We start from the raw sequence: 11,834 nt of genomic DNA on the forward strand, positions 1-11,834 counted from the left end.
GTATAATAACCGACTTTATGTAATACCCCAAAATTTGCCTCTTTTGAAAATAGGTTTAAAATGATTTATTTGTGAATTTTTGTGCACATGAAATATAGGAAAATAAAATTTTTCATTAAATTAAAATTCATCATAAGCTAGCAACATGTTTGAGCATACATGCCCTTGCATTTGATTTATTTGGTTGAGTGGTTTTGATTGAAAACTTCAAATGGTTTAAATTGCTTTTGCAAATAAAATTAAAAATGGCTTTGAAGTAAAAGAAAAGAAAGAAAAGAAAATTTGAAAATAAAAGAACTTTTAAAGTTGTAAAATTTATTTTTGAGAACTTACCAAAATTTCTTATTTTTAATTAAGTTGAAAAGTGTATTTGAAATTCTATTCAAATTTGGTTAGGTTCATATTTGAATTGGATTTGAACTAAGAAAAGAAATAGAAAAGGAAAAGAAAACATCTCTCTCTTGCTCTCTATTTTGGCCCGGCCGGCCTGCTCTTTGGCGCGGCCTGCTGCTGGCTTCCACTTCCCACCGGCCCCGCTTCCTTGGGCCGACGGCCTGCTAGGCCTGCTCCCTCCCTCTCTCAGCTTTCCCCCGCGTAGGCCCACGGTTTCTCCTTCTCCGTTTTTTCCCGCGTGAGCCGAGTCGGCCCGAATGTTTTTCCCCCACGCAACCGGCTCTCTCTCTTTCCCCGCTTCTCCGCATGGCCCAGCAGCGCTGCCCCGCGGTCCACCCCGCACGCCAGCCCAATCCGTGCGGACGCCGCACGCTCTCCTTTCTTCCTCTGTCACCGACCGCCCAGGCCCACCCGTCAGCTCCGCCTCCTACCTCGGTCCGTCACTGTGGGGGTATTAACCCCTATACCCTTACGGCTAAGCTTGGGCCGGCTCGGATCAATGGGTCCGGTCCACCCGAAAGACGACGTGCGGGCCAGCCAACCTGATTGGAGTCCCGCACAAGGAGTCAAGGCAGATTTGGCGATCAAGCAGGATCCTGGTCGGTTATAATAGGAATCCTTATCCGGCCACATATGGCAATTGTAACTGACTAGGATTGGTTTCTAGATCTGTAACCCTGCCCCCCGGACTATATAAGGCGGGCAGGGGATCCCTCTAAAAAACATCTCTCATTGACATACAGCAATACAAATCAGACGCAGGACGTAGGTGTTACGCCTTCTTGGCGGCCGAACCTGGATAAAACCTCGTGTTTGTCTTGCGTCACCGTCTTGTTTGTGGCTTGCGCATCTGTCTGCCGACAATCTACTACCTTGGGCATACCCCTAGGTAGACTACCGACCATATTTCGTCGATAGTGGCGCGCCAGGTAGGGGGTGTGCGTACTGCTCTCCAAGCAAACAAGATGGTCATCGTCTCCGCCTCCATGGCAACGCCGAACGGCCTCAAGTTCACCGTCGGCCAGATCACCTGGACCACCGGCTCCGACGACCTCATCGCCATGACCACGGAGGAGGCGTGGATTCAGCCTGCGCCGACCACTACTTCACCTACATCGGCTACGGCTCCGACCGCGACGGGTACGGCTCCGACCACGATGGACCTGGCCCCGACCACGATGGATCTGGCTCCGACCACGGTACGTCTGGCTCCGACCATGATGGATCTGGCTCCGACCACGGTACATCTGGCTCCGACCACTGTACATCTGGCTCCGACCACACCTACATCATCTTCAGCCATGCCGATGACTCGTCGTCCGCTTCCCCGCTACAAAGGGAAGCAGATCGACAACACCGACCTGCTCAACTCTATCAATCGGGTCGGCACCAAACTCGCTGAAACCCTAGCTCTGGTAAGTACGATTCAAAGTCAACCTAATGAGCAGGTAACTGCTCCCCACAACAGATCTACCCGACCAGTTCGGACCAGTCGTCCTGCACGACTTGGTATAGATCTCGTGGTCATATCTACTCCTGAAGGGCGCTCCGCTCGTCGCCGGCCAGCCTCCGCGATGGGTCTCCGGCTCTCCGAGTACGAAGCCTCGATGGAGAACCACCAGGTCTTGCCTTACGGCCTGCGAAACGCTGCCTCCAGCTACGCGTATAACCTACAACGCCGCTTGGATCTGTGTTTTATGCACCGACTTCGGCCGAAGCCGCGCGATTTCGTCAACATGATCCGGACTGAAGATTATCAAGAAGGATCCGTCCACACAGTCCAAGAGGGCGACTCCAGCTCCTCGTCTGGCATCGCATCTAAAGCATCTGTACACACCGAGCTTCAGCATCACGAAGACGACGGCACCAAGTATGATCTAGATCTGCCAGATCACGCCCCGGGGTTTTCACAATTCCCGTCTTTTCCGCCAAGACGAGGGGATTTGATCCATGTTGTTAGCAATGATGAACCATCGGCGGTTGGCGAAACAGAACAAGAAAGGACCGCACGGGAAGCACGCAATATTGACCGGTTCAATCGCCGACAAATCGAAGCCGAAGCAGACCAGGAGGCGCGACGCGTAAGGGTCCAGCCACGCGACCTCAACGATGCTTTCGATAGGGTGGGGGACAAACAGGTCTTCAGGACTCCGAGTGCCAACATAGCCGTCGCCATGGCAACAATGCAACGGCTACCCAACACCCCGGAAACCCAAGCGGTTCGTGATGAAATACAAGCCTATCTGATGGCTGCCATGGCCCAGACCGCAGAGATTGTAAATCAAGTCCGGGCTCCATCCGTCTCAGTCGAGTCAAGCCACAGCCGCTAGCTTCCAAGTCGCTCACAGCCACTCAACCCACGTGGCTCGTGCAACAACGACCCATCAGACAACCGTCAAGGCGGAAACGGTGGCCATGGCGGTGGTCAGGATGACAACCGCCGTCAGGAGGACAACCGTCGCGATGTCCGAGACGATAATCACCGAGACAACCGCGACAATCGCCACGATAACCGCGGTCGCAGGGCTAATCCAGATGGCAATCGAGATCGCCGCGATGGCAATAACGATCTCCGCCATTACCTTGGTGTACGCGATCTGCGCGCTCGCATCAACCAGAGAGCCGACGATCGAGCATCCCACGAAAGCTATCGCCGCATGGAGTATGACACTGCCCACGGTCTGCCGGGTTTGAAGCAGTTTACTCCACACCTTCGCCAAGTCATATGGCCCAAGAATTTCAAGCTCGAGAAACTTCAGAAGTACGACGGCAAAGAAAACCCCGAATTATGGGTCATGCTCTATGAAACCGCGTGCAGATCAGCCATGGCTGACGAGCACGTCATGTCTAACTACTTCCCAGTCGCTGTTGGCCATGCAGGTCACCAATGGCTGGTCAGCTTGCCGGCGAACTACTTTGATTCTTGGCAGGAGCTTAAGCAGGCCTTCATTGACAATTTCATCGCTACTTGTGAACAACTGGGCAACAAGTATGATCTGCAACGGATCCGAGATCGGAAAGATGAGCCACTACGCGAGTACGTCCGGCGTTTCTCAGAGATGCGCATCAAGGTCCCATAAATCTCTGACAACAAGGCAATCGAGGCTTTCATCACTGGCCTCCGCTTCCACGATGCCCTAAGAGACAAGCTCCTCCGGAAGAGACCTGAATCGGTCACAGCGCTCCTATCCACCGCTAAGAAATATGCGGACGCCGACGATGCCAAGAAGATAATTATTGAAGAAGCGGCAAGGGTTCCACGCTCCAACCACCCCGCAACCAGCGCAATGACTCCCGCGACCACCGCGACCAATGTAATCAGTGGCGTAACCGCCGTGACGATTACAGGAGCAAGCGTGCTCGGGAAGACGACGGTGGGGTCAATACCGTTAAAAAGGGTGGCGGACGCCGTAACTACGAAGACGACTACGCCAAAGCATTGAAGGGGCCCTGCCAGCTCCATCCTAAGTCAAACCATACCATGGAAAATTGCCGCATTCTCAAGTCTATCTATACGCGTCAACAGGCTCCGGATACATCCGACAAGCCTAACGATGCAGCGGAACAGCGCAACGAGGATAACGATGACGACGATGCAGACCCTCGTCACAAGTACGTCAAGCCAACCGATCGCGTGCACACCATCATCGGAGGCAAAGTGTCCATCGAGACCAAGTGGGAACGCAAGTTGCTCACCCGTGCTTGCTTGAACGTGGCCAACGCCGATAACCTCCTCGCCGATCCCTGGCTCCCTCCATGGTCTCACCGCGAGATTTCTTTCAGCAGGAAGGACCAATGGGCCGCAATACTGGAGCCAGGACGTTTTCCCCTGGTCCTCGATCCCTGTATCAACAAGGTCCAGTTCGATAGAGTACTGATCGACGGCGGCAGCTCCATCGATATACTGTTCAAGAACAGTCTGCCTGCCCTGAAGATAGCTCAGGCGGATCTTAAGCCATGCGAGGCACAGTTCTGGGGTGTTCTCCCCGGACAGAGCTCTACACCTCTCGGGCAGATCACGCTACCTGTGCAGTTTGGGACCCCGGACCACTTCCGCACCGACTACGTCAACTTTGTGGTCGCTGACTTTGATGGCACCTACCATGCTATTCTTGGTCAACTGTCGCTCACCAAGTCATGGCCATACCTCATTATAGGTATCTGGTGCTCAAGATGCCTACCGAGAAAGGAGTCCTAACCCTGCGAGGTAATGTGTACGCCGCTTACACCTATGAAGACGATAGTTTCAAAATAGCAGAGGCCCACGACCTCTCTATTCGCATGGCCAGGACCATGCTCGACGCTAAGAAGACCTCAGCCGACCACCTAGAGATCCTAGAGCTCGAGGCTCCACGCAAGAACATCAAGTCAAAGGAGCACAAGGTAATCCAGCTGGTCGACGGCGACCCCAGCAAAATGGCCCTTATCGGGGCCAACCTGGATCCCAAATAGGAAGACGCGCTCGTCGGGTTCTTGAGGAGCAACATGGATGTGTTTGCATGGAAACCTGCCGACATGCCCGGTGTACCTCGGAACTTGATCGAGCACTCCTTGAATGTCAACAGCAAGGCCAAATTCATCAAGCAGAAGCTACGATGTTTCGCTCGCGACAAAAAGGAGGCGATTAGGGTAGAAGTTACACGGCTTTTGGCAGCCGGATTTATCAAAGAAGTGTATCATCCAGAGTGGTTAGCCAACCCGGTTCTTGTACGCAAAAAGAATAATGAATGGAGAATGTGCGTTGATTACACTGATCTCAACAAACACTGCCCTAAGGACCCCTTCGGCTTACCTCGCATAGACGAGGTCGTAGATTCAACCGCCGGTTGCGAGCTCCTTTCCTTTCTCGATTGCTACTCTGGTTATCACCAGATCGCTCTCAAAAAGGACGATCAGATCAAGACGTCTTTCATCACACCTTTCGGCGCCTACTGCTACACGACTATGTCGTTCAGGCTCAAGAACGCCGGGGCTACATACCAACGTGCCATTCAGGCCTGCCTCGCAGACGAGATAAAAGACGACCTTGTAGAGGCCTATGTGGATGATGTAGTTGTCAAAACCAAGGAAGCACATACCCTTGTTGACAACCTAAAACGCACCTTTGCAGCCCTCAATACATTCTAATGGAAGTTAAACCCAAAGAAGTGCGTCTTTGGTGTTCCTTCTGGTATATTGCTAGGCAACGTCGTCAGCTACGACGGCATACACCCTAATCTAGAGAAAGTCAAAGCTGTCTTAGACATGAAGCCCTCCAAAAAGGTAAAGGATGTCCAGAAGCTTACTGGATGCATGGCTACTCTCAGCCGTTTCATATCAAGATTAGGAGAAAAAGGGCTACCGTTCTTCAAACTGCTCAAAGCATCCGAGAAGTTTGAGTGGTCGGAGGAAGCAGACGCTGCCTTCACGCAGCTAAAACAATACCTTACATCACCTCCGATCCTCACTGCTCCCAGAGAAGACGAAACTCTCCTACTTTACATTGCGGCAACCAATCGGGTGGTCTCCACTACCATGGTGGTCGAGCGTGATGAGCCGGGCCACGCCTATAAGGTACAGCGGCCAATTTATTTCATCAGTGAGGTACTCAACGAATTCAAGACCAAGTACCCACAGATTCAGAAACTGCTCTACGCAATACTGATAATATCCCGAAAGTTGAGGCATTACTTCGATGGATATCGTGTGGTGGTCATGACTGAGTACCCTTTGGGGGACATCATTCGCAATAAGGATGCGAACGGGCGCATCGTCAAATGGGCAATGGAGCTATGCCCCTTCTCCTTGGAATTTGCAAGCCGTACTACAATCAAGTCTCAGGCACTTGTCGATTTCATCGTCGAGTGGACAGACTTAAGCACGCCTGCCTCTCTAGGATCCGACGAATATTGGACGATGTACTTCGACGGATCTCTCAACATTGACGGTGCGGGAGCAGGAGTTCTTTTCGTGTCACCGTCCAAGGAGCAGCTCCGGTACGTCCTCAGGATTTATTTCCCGGCATCTAATAACGCCGCCGAATATGAAGCATGCCTGCATGGTTTACGCATTGCGGTTGAGCTTGGTGTTAAACATCTCTATGTCTATGGAGACTCAGCCCTAGTCATCAACCAACTCAACAAGGACTGGGACGCGACCAGCGAAAAGATGGACGCATACTGCAAATCGATAAGAAAGCTGGAAGGCAGGTTCTATGGCATCGAGTACATACACGTGGTACGGGACAAGAACTAAGCAGCGGATGCGCTGTCAAAGTTAGGATCATCCCGAGCCAAAATCCCACATGGTGTATTTGTCCAAGACCTGCTCACGCCTTCCATCGAAGAGGAAGTTTCCACGGCAGTCAAGCCTCCAGACCAGCAATTGGTGGCTATGGTTCCGGCGCCGAGCACCATCAGGCCACCTCCGACCACTCATGAGCCCGACTGGAGAGTACCTTTCATCAAGTATTTAACAGATGGCAGCGGTTACACTGATCGGACAGAAAACGAGCGCCTGATGCGTCGCAGTAAGCAGTATCTGCTCGTCGATGGTAAGTTATGGCGCAAAAATGCAAAGGAGGAAATCTTGATGAAGTGTATAACCCAGGAGGAAGGTGAACATCTCCTGGACCAAATCCACTCTGGCTCCTGCGGCAACCACGCGGCCTCAAGAACACTGGTCGGTAAGGCTTTCCGAGCAGGGTTCTATTAGCCGTCAGCAGTAGCCGACGCAGAAAAGCTAGTCCGCCACTATGAGGGTTGTCAGTTCTTCGCCAAGAGAATCCATGTACCAGCACATGAGATCCAAACGATTCCAGCCTCTTGGCCCTTCGCATGCTGGGGGCTGGATATGATCGGGCCTTTCAAACTGGCTCCTAGGAAATTTACATGCGTCTTCGTGATGATCGGCAAATTTTCTAAGTGGATAGAATACATGCCTTTGGTACAGGCATCCTCAGAGAAGGCTATCACGTTCCTCGACCAGGTCATCCACCATTTCGGCGTACCCAACAGCATCATCACCGATCTAGGAACTCAGTTCACCGGGAACGCTTTTTGGGACTTCTGCGATGAAAGGAGCATAGTAGTAAAATACGTCTCGGTGGCTCACCCTAGAGCTAATGGACAAGTCGAGCGGGCAAATGGCATGATCCTGGATGCATTGAAGAAGAGGATGTACAGAGAAAACGACAAAGCTCCCGGACGATGGCTCAAAGAGTTACCAGCCGTGGTCTGGGGCCTCAGAACTCAGCCCAGTCGAAACACCGGCGTCTCACCATACTTTATGGTTTACGGCGCTGAGGTAGTCCTCCCACTAGATATAGCTTTCAAATCAGCACAGGTAGAGAACTTCGACGAAGGCAAGGTCAATGAAGTACGAGAGCTAGAAGTGAACAGTGCAGAAGAGAAAAGGCTCGATTCTTGTGTACGTACGGCCAAGTACCTTGCTGTTTTGCGCAGGTATTACAACAAGAACGTTAAAGAGCGTTTCTTCGTGGTCGGGGACCTGGTCCTGAAGTGGAAGACGAACTAGGCTGGCGTCCATAAACTCGCAACCCCATGGGAGGGACCCTTCATGATCAAGGAAGTCACACGACCAACGTCTTACAAGTTAGCTCACCTGGACGGTACGGACGTACCAAACTCGTGGCACATCGACAAGCTTAGACGTTTCTATGCTTAACTACTGAGATATGTACTCCTCTTGTACTTTCGATTTATTTCAATAAAGCAATTATGATTCCTCCGACCACTCTAATGTGTCACTTCGCATTTTATGGTTATTCTAACTTAGCCAGTAAAAGCCGACCACCACTCCTTCTACGGTTTTCGGAGCAGGCCCTGTCTCCGGTTCCTCCCAACACGTGCATGGGATCCGCTCTCTACGTTACGAGTGATCGGCAGGTCCCCCTTGGTTTGACTTGTCCGCGTCTACATGTGCACAGGTCACTGTACCTCACACTCTGACCACATGCCAAGCTAGGGCCGCACAAACTTTTCAGGATGATGTGTCAAGCAAAATGGTACAACTAAACAGAACGTTAACATGTTCTCACTTAGTTACACCAACATAAAGTTTCAAGCTTGAATACGTTTCATACAAATCAAACAAGCTTATAATGATATACAGTTACGTTATTACAAGCTTGCCTGAAGAGGCCCAAGTTTACAATAACATAACTATGTCCCCCTTCTACAGCTCTAAGCCTATTACATTGGCTGGTCGGGGCACGTGGCACTTGCTGCTCGCCGATTCCGACATCCTACTCAAGTCTCGGGGACTCTTGTGCTAGTCGAGCTGAAGGGGATGGCCCCGCCGATGCCTGGCTGGTCGGGACCGCAGGCTTCGTTGGTTGGCTTGCAACTGATGGCATTTCCAGCTGACTTGTCAATGGCGTACCCTGTACAGGTGTTGTCCCACCTCCACACAGGTTAATGTCACCGATTATCTTTGACGACAAGTCTAGCTGGGCCATCCGAAGCTCCTCCGCCTTGTCTGGGTCTACCTCCTTCGGGTACCCAACCTCCAGGCGCTTGAGATCGATCAGAGGGTAGTGAGCACGTACCATGCTTAGTACATGGGCACCCGTGTACTCACCCGCCTCCTTCACGAACTCTTGGAACCATCCCCACGCTTGTCTGCATCTCTCAACCAGTCCGAGCTAGGGCGTCTTTGGCTCTTCCTCTGTGAGCGCCGGGTCGATAAGGTCAATGACGGGGACAATGCCAGTTGCCACTTCTTGGCACCGGTTCTTCCATGTGTCCCGCTCCTCGGTGGCCTCGAGGCATCGTGCTTTCCAGCCGTCACGCTCTTTGATCATGGCCTCCAAATGCCTCTTGGCATTGACTTTTAAAACTGAACACCGTATGAGACATCAAAATGTTATGGCACAACAAGACAAGGCGGGCAACAGAATGAGAAAGGTGGTCTGGAATACTTACTTTTCAGTTCCTCCTTTATTTTGGTAGTGTGGTCCTGGAGTTGAGACTGGCTACGTGCCAGTTTCTCGTTGTCTTCCTTCAGACGACCACACTCTACGGTCACACGGCTATTCCCCTCTTGGAGGCGGGTTACTTCAGCTTCTAAGCCTGCATTACAGCTGTCACTACCAACAACACAACAATACATGTTACACACTTGCTGTGATAAAGTGACAACTTACTTATTCTTTCCCGCTCTTTGTTATTAAGCTGGCTGACCAGGTTCTGGTTTTGTGCCTCTAGCTCTGCCCTCTTCTGGTCGGCGGCTTCAAGTTGGTGGTGCAAGTGTTCCACCTCGGCCACCAGTTCTTTATTATTTGCCGTGATCCCCTCAATCTGGTCGAAGCACCTCTTTCGGTACTTTGCGGTCTTCATCAAGTCCTGCACATAAATAATCTAAGTCAGAGGTCGACTACATAACAGGGTCAGGTGGTCAAGCCAAACATACCTGGACTTCTGTCACAAGACGCTTTGCCGCCCGTTCGACTCTTAGGGTCTCTTCGACCTCTGGGATTTCTTCGTGCACAACCCATTCGTCGTTCCGCCAGTGCGACACATATACATGTTGTCACCTATCTTGGGGATAGCCCAGGACCTCTTCTACTTCGTCCTCTTCAGCCTCCTGTTCGGGGGGCGGCGCTGGTCTGGAGCCTGTAGTCTCCGCGACCACCATGGCTTTTCCACGAGCCGCTGCATCTACAAGAGTGCTCTGTGCCACTTCCGGCTGCTGCTCCTCGGCTTGATCCGGCTCCCTTGGCACCAAGGTATCCACCTCAGTAGGGTTTGTGCTCGGAGCACTTGTACTCTGCTCAGCTGTCTTCTCGACCAGCCGCTCGGGGACTAATGTCTGGTCGTCCGCTTGCTGAGGTCCCAGCGGAGTTCCTTCTACAGGCTCTTCCATGGCTGGCTGCTGAGCAGTTTTTCTCGTCATTGCTGGCGAAGTTGTGTCGCACCTGGCTAGCTGGTCGGGGTTCTCGATGGACACCGACCTAATTTATCAGAGAAAAGTTCAGAAGATAATAGTATTCAATGCAAATTACAAGCTTACATCAAAGTTATGGATACTTACAGCTTCGAAGCGTGGAATGACGTGGCGAAGGAGCGTCTCCTCGACCGCCCCTGCTCTGCGTGCTCGGCAGGTTCCACTGGAACTCTTTCCACCACCGGCGCAGGCGTCGGGTTTTGATGCTCGGAATTTCCTTCGCTTTTCCTCTGTGTTGTAGTGGTCGGTGATGCGATCACTACTGGCACAGAGGAGCCACCCTGCTCCGTCGACCCCACTTGTCTCCTCCTCTTTCGAGGGATGAGCCAGAAGATGTCCGCATCCTCTGCTTCGTCATCCAAAAGGGGGAAGATGGCTTGACGTCGTTTGTTGGCAGCCGGACGCTTGCCAGCGGCTCTGGTCGATGCATCCTCCACAGCCTCGAGTGCCGCCCAGTGGACGTCGTCGGTCCTGGCACTGGTCTGGGCAGCTGGGCCGGCAACTAGTGGCCAATCCACACCAAGGGGCGGAGACACGAACACTGCTGCCCGGTCACGACCATTACTCTGAGACGCATAATGGAGACAACAGTCAATTTCTTGTTACAACATGATTCTACAGTTAAAAGGAAGCATCATTTACCTTTGGGGGAGGTTAGGCCAGCTTGAAGGCGTGCTCGATGTCGTTCAACCTGACGTAATTGGGATCGGACAGGTTGAATAGCTCCCCAATCCTGGCCTTGACTTCTGTCTTGTCGAGCGCCTCTTTCCTGGTCCTTGTTGGATCTGCGCTTCCCTGGTACTTGAAGCCAGGATGTACCCTCTTCTGGCAGGGCTGGATCCTTCGGCTGACGAAGTTCCCGACCACGCTTGGACCATCTAGTTTTCTCCACAGGATCATCCCGAGCAGTTCTGCGATCTGCTCCAAGTTCTTGGGCTTCTCCGACCAGCTGTTCTTCCTCTCCGGAATCAACCCCATGTCGTAGAGGGTGATTGTGTTCGGCTCTTCACGGATGTAGAATCACTTCTTGTACCATTCGTCCAGCAAGGTATTCCAGGGATAGTGTAGGTACTGGGTCTTCATGCCATCATGAAGATTGAGGTAGACGCCTCCGGCTATCTTCGAGCCGCCGCTCCCTTTCTTTCGCAGATAGAATAGGTGGCGAAAGAGGTCGAAATGGGGCTGGAAGCCACCATAAGCCTCGCAGAGATGGATGAAGGTGGAGACAAGAAGAATCGAGTTGGGATGCAGATTGCAAATCCCAATCTCGTAGTATAGGCAGAGACCCTGAAGGAAAGGGTGCACTAGAACCCCAAAACCCCGTTTGAAGAAATCCTCGAACACCACAATCTCACCTAGTTGTGGATCGGGGAAGCTTTCTCCTTCTGGCGCACGCCATCCCACGAGTGCCTTGTTGTGGAGCACTCCCATGGCGACGAGGTCTTCGATGGTCTGCTCATTGCTCCGCGATTTCCACCACTCCTTTGCCATGACTC

Source organism: Miscanthus floridulus, chromosome 10 (genome assembly GCF_019320115.1).
Source record: "Miscanthus floridulus cultivar M001 chromosome 10, ASM1932011v1, whole genome shotgun sequence".
Lineage (NCBI taxonomy): Eukaryota > Viridiplantae > Streptophyta > Magnoliopsida > Poales > Poaceae > Miscanthus > Miscanthus floridulus.